General features: G+C 41.1%; 2 non-coding genes across 2 annotated transcripts; one reads left to right on the top strand and one right to left on the bottom strand.

Moving 5' to 3' along the window:
• Positions 1-9,439: 9,439 nt before the first annotated feature.
• Trnat-ugu lies at positions 9,440-9,514 on the bottom strand. The gene has a single exon. It is a non-coding gene; the product is annotated as a tRNA-Thr (tRNA).
• A 453-nt stretch (positions 9,515-9,967) lies between these two features.
• Positions 9,968-10,042, top strand: Trnat-ugu. The gene has a single exon. It is a non-coding gene; the product is annotated as a tRNA-Thr (tRNA).
• Positions 10,043-10,346: the final 304 nt, after the last annotated feature.

The raw sequence follows: 10,346 nt of genomic DNA, 5'->3' as shown, positions 1-10,346 counted from the left end.
AAGGTAAAGGCAGACAAAGGAAACTCAACAATTATTTTATATTAAAATCAACACATCCAGAAAACCTTAAAGTTCTTTGAACAAACTGAATTTAAGGCCCCCTCAAAAATACCAACTTCTTGTTTATTGAAAGGGAGAAGCACCAATTTATATGCATGAATTCAACAACACCACGCCTAAGATCTCAACTGAAGGTTCACAAAAAAGATGGTACTATAAGACAGATCTGAAACTCAATAAATTACCCTGGTTACAAAATGCTACAGCATGATCCTACAGGGTAACTTTGTGTCTGAAAGTAACGACTCAATAAAAAAAACGCCTCTCATTTTCCAATGATGTGAACCAGATACACAATGCCAACAAATACCAAATGATCTCGCCCACGGTTCTAGGCGGTTCTAGGCGCTGCATTCCGGAACCGCGCGACTGCTACGGTCGCAGGTTCGAATCCTGCCTCGGGCATGGATGTGTGTGGTGTCCTTAGGTTAGGTAGGTTTAAGTAGTTCTAAGTTCTACGGGACTGATGACCACAGATGTTAAGTCCCATAGTGCTCAGAGCCATTTGAACCATTTTTTTTTATCTCGCCCACGATCTGAAAGACATACACAGTGCTAATAAACGCCCAATGATTTCTCTGTGTAAATCTGTATACTACCATTCTCGTTCATGATGCTTCAGCTGTTATTAAACAACACCTAACTAAATACAAGAAACTTCATGGCAGATTAAAAATGAGTGCCGTACTGAGACTCGAACTCGGGATCTTTGCCTTGCCCGGGCAAGTATGCCGGCACGGTAGCTCAGCGTATTCGGTCAGAGAGCTGGTTGGCCTCTGTAATAAAAAATAAATAAAATAAAAAAAACTGAGGGAGAGGATCAACAAACGAACTTTAACGGATCTCTTGTGACGTCCGCAACGACCAAATACAACAATCAACTACGAACAAAACGAAGAAGGAAAAAAAAAAGACGGTAGAGTACATGCCCGCGAAAGGCAAAGTTCCCGAGTTCGAGTCTCAGTCCAGCACACAGTTTTAATCTGCCAGAAAGTTTCATATCAGCGCACACTCCGCTGTAGAGTGAAAATTTCATTCTGGAAACATCCCTCAGGCCGTGACAAAGCCATGTCTCCGCAATATCCTTTCTTCCAGAAGTGCTAGTTCTGAAAGGTTCGCAGGAGAGCTTCTGTGAAGTTTGGAAGATAGGAGACAAGCTACTGGCAGATGTAAAGCTGTAAGGACGGGGCGTGAGTCGTGCTTGGGTATCTCAGAAGGTAGAGTACATGCCCGCGAAAGGCAAAGGCCCCGAGTTCGAGTGTCGGTCCAGCACACAGTTTTCATCTGCCAGGAAGTTTCATATCAGCGCACACTCCGCCGCAGAGTGAAAATTTCATTCTGGAAAGTACAAGAAACTCTCCCCAGCAGAAATCACAGAATTCATTAACTTTCTGGCGCTGGTACCGAAATATAATTACTTCTCTTTCAATGGAAAAATCTACAAATAACCAAATGGGTTATCAATGGCTGACAGCATATCGACAACTATAGCTGAAATATTCCTCAACCACCCAGAGCACGAACTTTGCACAAAAAAGCCAATATGCATTTAAAAAGTTTAGTCCTACAGAAGATACGTAGACGATTATTTATGATCATTCATGGGGAAAACAAAGATAATGTCCAGGACATCCTCCAAAGAATCAACAAAATGCACAAGAATATTAAATTCACCTGTGAGTAGAAGATAAACAATACCATTAATTCCTCAATTTAACTATTCTACAAGCAGGATAACAAATATGTCTTCCAAATGTACAGGGAACCAATCACCACAGACATAAACATACATGCTTTCTCCTGCCACCTCAACATGCACAAACTAGCAGCATACCGCTCAATGATTAATAGAGCTCTAAAAATCCCACTGATTGATGAAAACCCCCAGAATGAAATAAAACTCTTACATCTGCAGATAATGGGTATAAATCCACACTAATACACAAGTTAGCTAAAAATTAAAACAGAAAGTGAACAAAATAACCACCAAGAACCAGGAAAATACACTAACAACATGGGTCCACTTCCTCAGTAACATCTCCCAAAAACTTTCCAATACCTTTAAGCGAAACAAAACAAGAATTGCATTCCAAACAAACCACAAAATTTGCCAAACGCTTCCTCGTAACCTAAAGGACACCCAAGATAATTTTTTATACTTTGGCAGATATAAAATCATATGTAGTAAATGCCCAGCTCAGTGCATAAATCATACAGACTGCAACTTCCACACCACATTCAAAGAACACATCAGCGTCTTCTGATACAACACACCACACAAATCTGCAATAGCCTCCCATATAAAAGACACAAGACATTCATTTGACAATGCAGATAGCAACCTTGAAATGCTACATATACTGAAAAAAGGACGCAGAATGTCTCTGTATGGAGAACTAGAAATTTATGTACACAGAAATAAACTTGGAGAACATGTACTCAACGATAATAGCGAAACAGGCTCAATCAGTTTCTCAAAAGCTTTGACAAAGTACTTAAAGAATTCTCATAATTTACAGTTTCAATGCACAGCAGTGAATGTATCCACTCCCACTCATCCATCAATAAGTTTAACCTAAAATAGATATGCATGATCTTGTGTAATCTTTGTGTGTGTGAAATTAATATAATAATTGAAGTGTGCACATATCTACATTCAGGTGCAGCCCATTCATATTTCTTAAAATACGAGGAAAACATATTTACGTACATAACCATTTAATCATTATTTTTGTATCCAATGCTGCAGTCCGTTCATATTTAAAAATATGTATGTATATATAAGAACGTAATACAGTAACTGAATTGTGCACATGTCAATATTCTGGTGCACCCCATCCATATTTTTTAAAAAAGAAAAACATATTGTGTAGTAATCATTTAATATTTTATCTTTGCATCCAATGTAAACAAACATATCTGTAACCTGTACAACATCTTTGGAGTGACAGTCATAAACATAATGTGCAGCTGAGAGGACATACATCAGAGAGCAGTATGCAGTCTGTCTACAACTCTACCATCCCTGTATTAATCCCGCAAACAAAGTTGACACTCGCCACTGTAGGTGTGGGGGGATCGGAATCGACCAAAGTCGAAAGACAGTGTACGACTTTGATCCGATGTACACTTGTTTCGGATGTGTGCCAACATTTGCCTAACATAGGTGCTATGCAATACCGCTAGTGTTGTCAATCTGTGTTGCCATCGGTGTGTTCAGTTTTGTGTCGTGGGTAAATACTGTTTGAGAATTGATTCGAGATGAGTGATGCTAGTCCTTCTGAGGAGTTATCAACTCCTTCCACTCCTAAATGCAAAGGGGGTAAAATTTTACGTAGCCACGCACGTAAAATAGTGCTTAATGTCATCAAGTGCTGTAACGAGGGAAGAAAAGCAGAAAAAACTGTTCTACCCGCTTTCACAGCCGGGGAAGAGAGCAGGAAGAACCCTGTCCACTATGGGGAGAATACTAAAAGTTACGAAAACTAATCCTGGTGAATCTCCAAGAACGCCTAAGAAGAAAAGGTTAGTTTCATTTAGCAGTCTACTGTCCCACTGTTCTTCAGTAGAGCCCTCTATGCATCTTAATTTCATATCCATGTGTCGTTGATTACACTCCAATAACTCTGTGATAAGTGCTGTATTGTATTTCGAAATAGTCACTGTACAATGTGATCAAAGTTTTGAAGACGTAGTCCTTTCTTTCCTCAATTGGAGACGTAGTAACATGTAAAAGGAACTGGATGATTTTGACAAGCGTGTCATTCGTGACACAATAACAGGCTTTTATGCGACGCAGAAAGTTGATCCCAGCATAACGAAACTGCTGCCAGTTTTGAGATAACAGATAGGATGGAATTGGTGTGGTACTTCGTTTAGGACGGTTTTGAAGTCAATGGGTTTATGTGGAAAACGTCTCAAAACAAGGGGACCTTGAACTCGAACGCGAGGACATTGTTTTATTTATTTTTTTATTTCCACGTCAAGTTCCGTACGACCAAATTCAGGAGCAAATCTCCATGGTCATGGAACGTGTCACTACATGATATTACAACATAAAAGTAATAACAGATAAAAACAAATGTTCATCAACCCGAAAAAAGTCCATAAGTTTCAGTAAACGCAAACAACAATACAACAAGTATCAGCTTAATTTTTCAAGGAACTCCTGACAGAATAGAGGGAGTGGCCCATGAGGAAACTCTTCAGTTTCGATTTGAAAGCGCGTGGATTACTGCTAAGATTTTTTAATTCGAGTGGTAGCTTATTGAAAATGGATGCAGCAGTATACTGCACACCTTTCTGCACAAGAGTTACGGAAGTCCGATCCAAATGCAGGTTTGATTTCTGCCGAGTATTAACCGAGTGAAAGCTGCTTATTCTTGGGAATAACCTAATATTGTTAACGAGAAATAACAGTAAGGAATATATATATTGAGAGGCCAATGTCAAAACACCCAGACTCGTGAACAGGGGTCGACAAGAGGTTCGTGATCTTACACCACTTATATCCCGAACCGCCCGTTTCTGAGCCAAAAATATCCATTTAGAATACGAAGAGTTACCCAAAAATATAATACCACACGACATAAACGAATGAAAATAAGCAAAGCAGACTAATTTTCGTGTCGAAAGGTCATTCACTTCAGATACCGTAAAAATGGCAATATTAAATCTTTGAACAAGATCCTAAACATGTGCTTTCTGTTGTGGATTGGCAGGAGACCAACCCGTAATATTAGAGGAAGCCGAAAGGCACGCGTTTTAGATCACGCAGGCTGGCGTGATGTCTGGAACAGGTCAAGGAAATTAGACTAGCAAAAAACGTACGTAGCTGCTGGAATATTTAACTTTAATCCATAAATGGTGAACATCGCTCTTGACGGTACATGTTTTACAGGGTCAATAGTAACTGGTAACGGCGCCTTGCTAGGTCGTAGCTATTGACGTAGCTGAAGGCTATGCTAACTATCGTCTCGGCAAATGAGAGCGTATTTTGTCAGTGAACCATCGCTAGCAAAGTCGGCTGTACAACTGGGCTGAGTGCTAGGAAATCTCTCTAGACCTGCCGTGTGGCGGCGCTCGGTCTGCAATCACTGATAGTGGCGACACGCGGGTCCGACGTATACTAACGGACCGCGGCCGATTTAAAGGCTACCGCCTAGCAAGTGTGGTGTCTGGCAGTCACACCACACTTTCCACTACAGCTTACTATGTATGTGAACACCTGGAAATTTGAACTGTTCAGTTTCACTAATCATATGCCCATTCTGTGAAATTAAAACGTCAAGTTTTGTTGAATTGTGTGTTAGAAACTGTAAAAACTGAGTCTTACTCTGATTTAGCGTTGATTTATTTTCTGCAAGCCATGAACTTAGCTCATGTACTGCACTATTTGAAACCGAGCCAATGTTGCACATAACATCCTTTACTACCAAGCTAGTGTCATCAGCAAACGTAAACATTTTAGAGTTGCCCATAATACTAGAGGGCATATCATTTATATAAATAAGGAACAGGAGTGGCCCTAACACTGATCCCTGGGTCACCCCCCTTCGACCGTACCCCACTCAGACCCCACATCACAGCCATTCTCAACATTGTGAATAATGACCTTTTGCTATGTGTTGTTAAAGTAAGAGGTGAACCAATTGTGAGCTACTCTCCGTATTCCGTAATGGTCCAACTTCTGGAGCAATATTTTATGATCAACAGAATCAAATGCCTAAGTTAAATCAAAAAATATGCCAAGCGTTCGAAACCTTTTGTTTAACCCATCCAGTACCTCACAGAGAAAACTGAATATAGCATTTTGTTAAACGACTTCTAAAGCCGAACTGTACATTTGATAGAAATTGCGTGATATAAAATGATCAATTATCCTTCCATACACAGACTTTTCAATAACTTTTGCAAACACTGATGGCATAGAAACAGGTCCAAAATTATCTACATTATCCCTTTCTCCCTTTTTATAAAGCGGCTTTACTACTGAGTACTTTAATCGTTCAGGAAACTGACAATTCCTAAAGGAAAAATTACAAATACGGCTAAATACAGGGCTAACATGTGCAGCACACTACTTTAATTTTCTGTTAGTCACTCCATCATAACCATGGGAGTCCTTAGTCTTCAGTGATTTAATTATTGCCCAGTCTCCCTCTTGTCTGTATCACAGAGGAGTATTTCAGACATCATCTCGGAAAGGCATTTGCCAAGAAAGTTATATGATTCCCTGTAGAAACTAACTTTTTATTTAACTCACCAGCAATGCTCAGAAAATGATTGTTAAATACTGTACATATATCTGATTTATCAGCAAAAGAAATATTTTCACTGCAAACTAATTTTATATCGTCGACCTTGAGCTGCTGACCAGACACGTACTTCAAAACTGACCATATGGTTTTAATTTTATCCTGTGAATTAGCTGTTCTATTTGCATACCACATACTATTTGCCTTCCTGATAACAATTTTAAGCACCTTACAATACTGTTTGTAGTAGGCTACTGTAGCTTGAGTGTGACTACTTCTAAAATTTTCATATAATTCCCACTTTGCTCTACAAGATATCCTTATCCCACTAGTCAACCACCCGGGCTGCCTATTATTGCTAGTACCCCATTTAGAACGTTCTAATGGAAAGAAACTCAAAGAGCATGGAAATTTGTTAAGGAAAGCATTATATTTATCATTTATGTAATCGGCACTATAAACATCCTGCTACTCTTGTTCCTTGACAAGGTTTAAAAAACTCTCTATTGCTGCTGTATTAACTTTCCTACATAGTTTGTAATTAAATATGACATTTGTTTGAGTACTAAAGACTTTTAGTGTTAAAATTTGTGCATCGTGGTCTGAAAGGCCATTCACCCTTTTACTGACAGGATGTCAATTTAGTAATGAAGAATGAATAAAAATATTGTCTATGGCTGTGCTACTGTTCCCCTGCACCCTAGTCGGAAAAAACACAGTCTGCATCAGATCATATGAATTTATGAGATCTAGCAACATCCTTTTTCTTGCACCATCATATACAAAATTAATATTGAAGTCACCACATATAACTAATTCCTGGTACCTCCTACAAAGTGAATCAAGAACCCTCTCTAGCTCGAGCAGAAATGCTCTGAAGTCGGTGTTAGGGGACGTTATAACAACAACAATTACAAATTCAGTTTCACTAAATTCAACTGCCCCTGCACAACATTCAAATATCTCTTCAGTGCAGTGTCGTGATATGTCTATGGACTCAAATGGAATACTGTTTTTTACGTACATAGCCACTCCCCCACCCTGCAAGGAACTCCTTGAAAAACAGCCAGCTAATCTGAATCCTTGTAAAGGAAGCCTCTCAATTGTCAATTTATTTGAGTGATGCTCTGATGTGCCAATAATTTCAGAGTCAACCTCTATAAGCAGTTCACTAACTTTATCTCTAATACCTCTTTATATTTAAATGAAGTATGCTAATTCCTTCTGTACTTGGAAACATTACATCCTCAGAAGGTGAGCCCTTAGTTACAGCGACTTCCTTTACGCAGGTATACCTATCAACTGACTTCAGTCTAAAAAAGGTGCAGCTCTAGCACCAACTACTACAGGAATTTTTCCATGAGTTATCCCATCACCACCCACTGCACTGTTACCTATAAGCTTTGCCAGCCTCCCCTCCCCATATCTATTGAGGTGCAGGCCATGAGTAGTGAATCCCGATCTACTGATAGACCCAACTGGCACCACTGAGATGTGACCCATGCCCTCTGCCATCAGCACCCTCCCCAGCCCCATGTTAACGCGCCTAACAGCCGCATTAAGGTGAGGCCGGTCATGAAATTGAAACAGTTGCACGAAATGAACATAAGTGCCACCAGTTTGAGTAGCTGTCTTTACTAGGTCACCACCTACATCATATTCCCTGTCCCTATCAAGACTGTTTCCTGCTCCACCCACCATCACTACCTGATCCCCCTTCGTAAAATTCCTACATAACTCCCCTATGCTGTCAGTCACTTGAGCCAACCATGCAATAGGCTTCACAGTGCTGGTGACCTGGTACTCCCAAACACTTCCTGCAACTGCTGGCCCACACCTCTACCGTGAGAACTACCTAGCAGCAGAACCTTCTTCTTCCTGTTAGACTTTGCAACTGACCTAGGTCTCCTAATCGCTGAGGACTGCTGCATGTTCCCTACATCTACAGATCTCGTTTTCTTGTAGAGATCAAAACGGTTAGGGAGGCAGGAAGCGAAATATTCTATCTTGGCTCGATAACAATCCTACTTGCGTCAAATGATGGCAAAGCGAAGACGTGGTTGGTGTGACAGCTTGGGAAAGAGACTGCAAGAGATTAGTAGTAGCATCTGTTGGTTCTAAGAAAGGTCTTGTGAGGGCAGATGAGCTCAAGTTCTTTGCCAATACCAGCCAAGGAGATTACCGCGGGCAGATGAACTTTAATAACTTTGAAAAGTGGTTTGAAGAAACGGTATTACCAGACATTCACCCTAACTCAGTTATTGTGTTGGACAACGCGCCCTATCACTTGTAGGCAGGTGGACAAACCTCCCACATACTACGATTCAAAGGCGGAAATGCTAGAATGGCTAAGAAAAAAAAGAGTGCTGTCGGTTACTAAATCTTGCCGATAAACGCTGTGCTGTCGACACGTTGGCCACAAGCAAAGGTCACAGAGCGATAGGCTTGCCATCCTATAACTGTAACCTAAGCGCAGTCGAACTTTCGTGAGCGAATGTAAAAAGAATGTTCAGGGAACAAAATGTCACTGGAGACATGTCTGCAGAATATCTCCTTACACTCGAGGACGATTCGCTTACGTCAGTCACTGGAGATGACTGGGCAGGCTACTGTCGTAAGGTGGAACTATTGGAGTGGGAGTACTGGACGAACGGTGGTATAATGGAAGCTGTCATTGGTAATATCAGTTTTGTCGTTGGCATAGGTGACTCCAGTGAATTGTCAGAATCCAGTTCAGATAAAGCTGGCGATGTTAGTGGAGTGTCTGAACTTGAATGGCTTTATACAGATTTCGTATTGTGTGTTTCTTCTTTTTGTTTCATTTTCACATTGTATATTGTGTATATGTGAAGAATATAAGTAAAAATCACTAGTAAACTTCTGTTCCATTTATCATATCTGCCTAAATAACTTTCATACAGAGATATCGGAACTACTGCATTACGCAAATTGTAGCAGTGGATATGTTAATAAGCACAATATGTCAGTAAGTTAAGACTTCTTCGGCCATAATTATTATGCATAATACTGAAGGAATACGTATAAATGAAATGATAATTAAATGGACACCCTAGCTGCAAGCAGGCGTTGATACACTTCATTGGGGACATGTTGAAAATGTGTGCTCCGACCGGGACTCGAACCCGGGATCTCCTGCTTACATGGCAGACGCTCTATCCATCTGAGCCACCGCGGGCACAGAGGATAGTGCGTCTGCAGGGACTTATCCCTTGCACGCTCCCCGTGACATCCACATTCCCAACATGTCCACAACACTACATTCGTAGTGCGCCTAATAGATGTTTGCCCATCATACTCATTACTCGTGGCAGATTAATCTACCAAGTCCCGTACGAGTTCGGGTATAGCGTGTGCGTTCGCACAAGAAGGTCAAAGGCCGGGAACCCATCTTTTTGACTATATATGACGGTAGTATCTGTTCCCGAAAGAACAGTTACCGTGGATGACCATGCAGCTTTGCTAGAAATGAAATGATAATTAAATGGACACCCTAGCTGCAAGCAGGCGTTGATACATTTCATTGAGGACATGTTGAAAATGTGTGCCCCGACCGGGACTCGAACCCGGGATCTCCTGCTTACACGGGGAGCGTGCAAGGGATAAGTCCCTGCAGACGCACTATCCTCTGTGCCCGCGGTGGCTCAGATGGATAGAGCGTCTGCCATGTAAGCGGGAGATCCCGGGTTCGAGTCCCGGTCGGGGCACACATTTTCAACATGTCCCCAATGAAGTGTATCAACGCCTGCTTGCAGCTAGGGTGTCCATTTAATTATCATTTCATTTCCAGCAAAGCTGCATGGTCATCCACGGTAACTGTTCTTTCGGGAACAGATACTACCGTCATATATAGTCAAGAATACGTATAACATTGATACTATCGCTAATTCTGTCACGCCTGCAACCACAAACAAACAGACGACGCTCTAAACGCCGTTTGCTTTCTGCTAGCGAGCTCGGTTAGGCTGGCAGCGTGGGAAAGCTGTCACTGACAGTCGAATGCATTCGATT

This window comes from Schistocerca americana, chromosome X, assembly GCF_021461395.2.
Source record: "Schistocerca americana isolate TAMUIC-IGC-003095 chromosome X, iqSchAmer2.1, whole genome shotgun sequence".
NCBI lineage: Eukaryota > Metazoa > Arthropoda > Insecta > Orthoptera > Acrididae > Schistocerca > Schistocerca americana.
The sequence above is the reverse complement of the archived record's forward strand: the minus strand, read 5'-3'. Positions and strand labels throughout refer to the sequence as shown.